Genomic DNA, 8003 nt, shown 5'->3' with positions numbered 1-8003 from the left:
CCCGGCTATACCGGACACAGATCATACCGTAATCGGAGCCGATAACACTCCACCATTCGTGAGGACCCAGTTGTTCTGGCATTGGCGCGGGTACTCTTCCTCCGTCTAGACAGTCCACAAGACAGAAAGATACTCTTGAACATTGCCGTTCTGTATCTCGCTGCCGTCTTCGGGTCTGTCTGGCTGAAAATCTCCATTAATATATCACCCAGAAATACCTGATCACCCATCTCAGCCAACGACGCTACCAACTGATTTGCCATATACCAACTGCTTTTCTTCTCTTTTTTATTGTATGCCGTAAATTAGACTATCTAGAACAAAATAGAGTAAACATTTAAGGGAAGTGTGTACGACACACTTTCTCACTTTTGCTAGATTGTAGAGTTGGGGCACGCGTAGAGTTGTGCATCATGATGGATCTGACGCTCAAGTTTCGTGGATAGCTACAGCTCCCGTGCTTCTTTTGTTGAAGTAAATATAAATGGTTTGATTAGAGATTTTCTAAGAATTGATCCAACGAAATCGCGGATTTTCTATATCAGAAAAAGAAATGATCCATCTGGTTCAGAATGGATCTCGGATAATGAGTCAGATCAAATCAATATTAATCCATTTTTCCTATTTCTTTCCAGAACAAAATTCAACAATCACATATCCAAAATCATGAAACGATTCATGTGTTGTTGAAAAGAAATACAGAATTCCAATCTTTGATAATTTTGTCATCATCTAATTGTTTTGAAATAGGACCTTTTAGCAATGTAAAATACTACAACGAGCTGAAAATAAAAAGAGAATAAAAAAATAAAAAAAAGGATCTTCAAATTCTAATTAAGAATTCATTAGATCCCGTAGGAATAGCACTTCAAGTTTCAAATTTTTCTTCAGTTTACCTTTTAATAACTCATAATCTCACGTGACATCAATAAACATAAATGCCCCTTAAATAAAAATAATATGAAACAATAAATTAACATCATTTTTCAAGGAATAACAAGAAATTAGATAATCGAAAGGGTGGAATTCAATAATGTGCGATAGTTTATTGGGCCTAAAACAATAAATTAACATCGTTTTTCAAAAAAATCCATTTATAAAAAAATATATTTTATAATGCTTTATATTATTTTAAATTTTTTTTGTAGACCTGGTCTTGGATTCTTTTATAATATTTATAGTTTATTTATTTCTATATTTTAAATTAAATATTAACTATTTAAACTTTTTTATTAATTAAATATCAAATTTTAACATTCTATAGCAAACACCATAAGAAAAAAAACTCTTTCTCATGTTTTGTTATTATTAATAAATTACGAACATTGACATAAGTATACTAATGAGCAACTCAATTTTTTTTTTGTGTTATATGAAAGTAAAAGATCTAACTTTTGCAAAACACAATTAATAAAAATGTGTGTGAGTGTATATATTTTCCTATAACAAAATATATCTTTTGTTATATTTAGTGTAACTTCTAATTTAATTTTTTAAGGAAGCCAACATTTTTATTTAAGGTTAAGTATTATGATTTTATGACATGATCGGGAAAATTTTTTGGCCATAAACTTTTTTTTGGATTTTTTTTCCTAATAGTAATAGAGGTCCATTATTTAGTGTTTAGGGTTTAGGGTGTATGGTTTATGGTTTAGGGTTTAGGGTTTAGGGTTTAGTGTTTAGGGTTTAGGGTGTATGATTTAGGGTTTAGGGTTTATGATTTATGGTTTAGGGTTTAGGGTTTGGAGTTTAGGGTTTAGGATTTAGGGTTTATGTTTTAGGATTTAGGGGTTAGGGTTTAGGGTTTAGGGTTTAGGGTTTAGGGTTTAGGGTTTAGTGTTTAGGGTTTATGGTGTATGGTTTAGAATTTAGGGTTTAGGGTGTATGGTTTATGGTTTAGTATTTAGGGTTTATGGTTTAGTGTTTATGGTTTAGAGTTTAGGGTTTATGGTTAGTGTTTAGTATTTAAGGTTTAGAGTGTATAGTTTAAGGTTTAGGGTTTAAGGTTTATGGTTTAGGGTTTACGGTGTATAGTTTAGGGTTTATGGTTTAAGGTTTAGTGTTTAGGGTTTAGGGTTTATGGTTTGGGGGTTTATGGTTTAGGGTTTATTGTTTAGTGTTTAGGATTTAGGGTGTATGGTTTAGGATTTAGGGTTTAGGATTTAGGGTGTTTGGTTTATGGTTTAGTGTTTACGGTTTATGGTTTAGGGTTTATGGTTTAGGGATTAGGGTTTATGGTTTAGGGTTTATGGTTTAGGGTTTGGAATTTATGGTTTAGGATTTAGGGCTTAGGGTTTAGGGTTTAGGGCTTGGGGTTTGGGGTTTAGGGTTTAAGATTTATGGTTTAGTGCTTAGGGTTTGGGGTTTAGGGTTTATGGTTTAGGGTTTAGAGTTTATGGTTTGGGATTTATGATTTAGGGGTTAAGGTTTATGGATTAAGGTTTATGGTTTAGGGTTTAGGGTTTGAGGTTTGGGGTTTAGCGTTTATGGTTTAGGACTTAGGGTTTGGGGTTTAGGGTTTATGGTTTAGGGTTTAGGGTTTATGATTTAGGGGTTAGGGTTTAGGGATTAGGGTTTATGGTTTAGGGTTTAAGGTTTGTGGTTTGGGGTTTAGGGTTTATAGTTTAGGGTTTAGGGTTTGGGGTTTAGTGTTTAGTGTTTAGAGTTTAGGATTTGGAATTTAGGGTTTAGGGTTTAGGGTTTATATTACATATCAATGTTGGTTAATAAAACAATAAAATTAAAAATAACGCAACGAGATTCGGGGGCAATGGTGCCCGTAACTAGGAGAGAGATAGAGACTACTGCACTGCGCACGATAGTGGAAAGCAACATCCGCGACTAATTTCCTTGTAATCCGCACGATGCCAAACTTTATGACGCGCTGACCAAGAGCCTGGGTAGCGGCAGATAAGCAGATGTATATGTCAAATGGGGGTATGGGACAATACACTGTGTATATACATATATATATATATATATGCTTAAACGAGTATGGCACAATCTTTGGACAAACCGATTAATACGTACGATGGGAAGGGAACTGGATAGCTAAAGGCATCTAATTTATTAGCCATTTTGGCTTTGTCCCATCTCCCAACGAATGCCTTTTGACGGTGTACTGGTGTAGGCAAAAAATCAATATGCCCATTGCATATGTAGCTCACAGATGAGCGGATAATTTATACGCTTTTTGGCATTGTTTTTACATAGTTTTTAATATGATTTAGTTAGTTTTTAGTATAATTTTATTAGTTTTTTTTAATAAAATTTACATTTCTGGACTTTACTATGAGTTTGTGTGTTTTTCTGTGATTTCAGGAATTTTCTGGCTGAAATTGAGGGACTTGAACAAAAATCAAATTCAGAGGTTGAAGAAGGACTGCAGATGCTGTTGGATTCTGACCTCCCTGCACTCAAAGTGAATTTTCTTGATCTACAGAACTCCAAAAGGCACGTCTCACTTGCATTGGAAAGTAGACTTCCAGGGCTTTCCAGCAATATATAATAGTTCATACTCTGCCCGAGTTTAGACGATGCAAACTGGCGTTCAACGCCAGTTCCATGTTGCATTCTGGAGTTAAACGCCAGAAACAAGTTGCAAAGTGGAGTTAAACGCTAGAAACAGGTTATAAACTGGCGTTCAACTCCAAGAAAGACCTCTCCACGTGAAAGCTTCAATGCTCAGCCCAAGCACACACCAAGTGGGCCCCAGAAGTGAATTTCTGCATCATTTACTTATCTCTGTAAACCCTAGTAACTAGTTTAGCATAAATAGGACTTTTTACTATTGTATTAGACATCTTGGGACGTTTAGTTCTTAGATCATGGGGGCTGGCCTCTTGGCCATGCCTGGACTTTGCTCTTATGTATTTTCAACGGTAGAGTTTCTACACACCATAGATTAAGGTGTGGAGCTCTGTTGTTCCTCATGAATTAATGCAAAGTACTATTGTTTTTCTATTCAATTCAAGCTTATTCCTATTCTAAGATATTCATTCGCACCCAAGAACAAGATGAATGTGATAATTATGTGACGCTCATCACCGTTCTCACCTATGAATGCGTGCCTTACAATCACTTCCGTTCTACATGAAGATGAGATAGAATGAGTATCTCTTAGGTATCTAATACAGGGGACCGAGTCCGAGATATTAGAATCTTCGTGGTATAAGTTAGAACCCATGGATGGCCATTCCTGAGATCCGGAAAGTCTAAACCTTGTTTGTGGTATTCCGAGTAGGATCTGGGAAGGGATGGCTATGACGAGCTTCAAACTCGCGAGTGCTGGGCGTAGTGACAGACGCAAAAGGATAGTAAATTATATTCCAGTATGATCGAGAACCAACAGATGATTAGCCATGCAGTGACAGCGCATTGGACCATTTTCACAGAGAGGATGGGATGTAGCCATTGACAACGGTGATGCCCTACATACAGCTTGCCATGGAAGGGAGTAGGAATGATTGGATGAAGACAGCAGGAAAGCAGAGGTTCAGGAGGAACGAAAGCATCTCTATACGCTTATCTGAAATTCTCACCAATGAATTACATAAGTATCTCTATCCTAGTTTATATTTTATTTATATTTTTATTATCAATTCACCATAACCATTTGAATCCGCCTGACTGAGATTTACAAGGTGACCATAGCTTGCTTCAGGCCGACAATCTCCGTGGGATCGACCCTTACTCACGTAAGGTTTATTACTTGGACGACTCAGTGCACTTGCTGGTTAGTTGTGCGAAGTTGTGACAAAGTGTGATTCACATTTGAGAGCACCAAGTCTTTGGTGCCATTGTTGATGATCGCAATTTCGTGCACCAAGTTTTTGGCGCCGTTACCGGGGATTGTTCGAGTTTGGACAACTGACGGTTCATCTTGTTGCTCAGATTAGGTAATTTTATTTTAATTTTAAGCTTTTTATTTCTTATTTTCGAAAATAATACAAAAAAAAATTTTTTCTCTTCTTCTTTTTCGTTTTTCCCAAAATATTTTTCGAAAAAACCAAAAAAATTTTAATAAAATCATAAAACCAAAAATAATTTTGATGTTTCTTGTTTAAGTCTTGTGTCAGTTTTCAAGTTTGGTGCCAATTGCATGTTTTTAATTTTTCTTTAAATATTCGAAAATTCATGCATGATGTTCTTCATGATCTTCAAGTTGTTCTTGGTAAGTCTCCTTGTTTGATCTTTAAAATTTCTTGTTTGTGTCTTTTCTTGTTTTCCATATGCATTTTTGAATTATTAATGTCTCAACATTGAAAAATTTCTAAGTTTGGTGTCTTGCATGTTTTTCTTTTCTAAAATAAATTTCAAAAATAAGTTCTTGGTGTTCATCTTGACATTCAAAGTGTTCTTGGTGTTCATCTTGACATTCAAAGTGTTCTTGCATGCATTATGTGTTTTGATTCATAATTTTCATGTTTTGAGTCTTTTTGTTGTTTTTCTCTTTCATCATTAAAAATTCAAAAATCAAAAAAATATCTTTCCCTTTTTCATCTCATAAAATTCGAAAATTTGACTTGACTTTTTCAAAAATTTTTAAAATTTAGTTGTTTCTTATGAGTCAAATCAAATTTTCAATTTAAAAATTCTATCTTTTTCAAATCTTTTTCAAAAATCAAATATTTTTCATTTTTTTTTTCATATTTTCGAAAATTTCAAATAGATTTTCAAAGATCTTTTTCTTATCTTGTTCATAATTTCAAAATCTTTACTAACAATTAATGTGATTGATTCAAAAATTTCAAGTTGTTACTTGCCTATTAAGAAAGGTTCAATCTTTAAAATCATATCTTTTTGTTTCTTGTTAGTCAAGTAATCAACTTTAATTTTCAAAATCAAATCTTTTTAAATTTCTTTTTCAAATCTTTTTCGAAATAAATTTCAATCACATCTTTTTCAAAATTAATTTCAAAATCTTTTCTAACCTCTTATCTTTTCAAAATTTGATTTTCAAATCTTTTTCAATTAACCACTTAACTTTTTGTTTGATTTTTATCTTTTTCAAAACTACCTAACTAACTCTCTCTTTCTAATTTTCGAAAATTCCTTCCCTCTTTTTTTTCAAAATTTCTTTTTAATTAACTAATTGTTTTAAACTTTAATTTAATTTAATTTAATTTTTCTTTTTAATTTTCGAATTATAACTTTGATTTTAAATTAAAAACAAAAAATATTTTTATTTTAATTTAATTTAATTAATTTTCGAAATTCTTTTCCCCTAATATCTTTCTAATTATTTTATTTATCTACTAACACCTCTCTTCTTCTTAAGAATTCGAACCCACTCTTTCCCTCTGTGTTTGGATTCTTATCTTTTCCTTCATCTATTCTTCTCTTCTTATACTTACATAAGGAATCTTTATACTGTGACATAGAGGATTCCATACTTTCTTTTCTATTTTATTCTTTTTTATATGAGCAGGAACAAGGATAAAAACATTCTTATTGAAGCTGATTCTAAACCTGAAAGGACTCTGAAGAAGAAGCTAAGGGAAGCTAAAGCACAACTCTCTGGAGAAAATCTGACAAAAATTTTCGAAAAAGAAGGAGACATGGCCGAAAATAACAACAATGCAAGGAAGATGCTTGGTGACTTTACTACACCAAATTCCAATTTACATGGAAGAAGCATCTCAATCCCTGCCATTGGAGCAAACAATTTTGAGCTAAAACCTCAATTAGTTTCTCTGATGCAACAGAACTGCAAGTTTCATAGACTTCCATCAGAAGATCCTTTTCAGTTCTTAACTGAATTCTTGCAGATCTGTGATACTATTAAGACCAATGGGGTTGATCCCGAGGTCTACAGGCTTATGCTTTTCCCGTTTGCTGTAAGAGACAGAGCTAGAATATGGTTGGATTCTCAACCTAAAGATAGCCTGAACTCTTGGGATAAGCTGGTCACGGCTTTCTTAGCCAAGTTCTTTCCTCCTCAAAAGCTTAGTAAGCTTAGAGTGGATGTTCAAACCTTCAAACAGAAAGAAGGTGAGTCCCTCTATGAAGCTTGGGAGAGATACAAGGAATTGACCAAAAAGTTTCCTTCTGACATGCTTTCAGAATGGACCATCCTGGATATATTCTATGATGGTCTGTCTGAATTATCTAAAATGTCATTGGACCATTCTGCAGGTGGATCTATTCACCTAAAGAAAACACCTGCAGAAGCTCAAGAACTCATTGACATGGTTGCAAATAACCAGTTCATGTACACTTCTGAAAGGAATCCTGTGAGTAATGGGACGCCACTGAGGAAGGGAGTTCTTGAAATTGATACTCTGAATGCCATATTGGCTCAGAATAAAATATTGACTCATCAAGTCAATATGATCTCTCAGATTCTGAATGGATCGAAGGAATCATCCAACAGTACTAAAAAGACATCTTCTGAAGAAGAAGCTTATGATCCTGAGAACCCTGCAATAGCAGAGGTGAATTACATGGGTGAACCCTATGGAAACACCTATAATCCCTCATGGAGAAATCATCCAAATTTCTCATGGAAGGATCAACAAAAGCCTCAACAAGGCTTTAATAATGGTGGAAGAAACAGGTTTAGCAATAGCAAGCATTTTCCTTCATCCACTCAGCAACAGACAGAGAATTCTGAGCAGAATCCATCTAGCTTAGCAAATATAGTCTCTGATCTATCTAAGGCCACTTTAAGTTTCATGAATGAAACAAGGTCCTCCATTAGAAATTTGGAGGCACAAGTGGGCCAGCTGAGTAAAAGGGTCACTAAAACCCCTCCTAGTACTCTCACAAGCAATACAGAAGAGAATCCAAAAAGAGATTGCAAAGCCATTACCTTGCTTGGTGTGGCCGAACCCAAAGAGGAGGAGAAGGACGTGAATCCTAGTGAGGAAGACCTCCTAGGACGTTCAGTGACCAATAAGGAGTTTTCCTTTGAGGAACCAAAGAAATCTGAGGCTCATCTAAAGACCATAGAGATTCCATTGAACCTCCTTTTACCATTCATGAGCTCTGATGACTATTCA

General features: G+C 34.5%; 1 non-coding gene across 1 annotated transcript; it reads right to left on the bottom strand.

Moving 5' to 3' along the window:
- Window positions 1-6953: 6953 nt before the first annotated feature.
- On the bottom strand, window positions 6954-7061 carry LOC112739850 (small nucleolar RNA R71). Its single transcript, XR_003170785.1, has one exon. It is a non-coding gene; the product is annotated as a small nucleolar RNA R71 (small nucleolar RNA).
- Between the last annotated feature and the right edge of the window lie 942 nt (window positions 7062-8003).

The sequence above is a fragment of the Arachis hypogaea genome, chromosome 13 (assembly GCF_003086295.3).
Source record: "Arachis hypogaea cultivar Tifrunner chromosome 13, arahy.Tifrunner.gnm2.J5K5, whole genome shotgun sequence".
In the NCBI taxonomy this organism is placed as follows: domain Eukaryota; kingdom Viridiplantae; phylum Streptophyta; class Magnoliopsida; order Fabales; family Fabaceae; genus Arachis; species Arachis hypogaea.
Note: the sequence above shows the minus strand (reverse complement) of the source record. Positions and strands in the feature narration are given on the sequence as shown.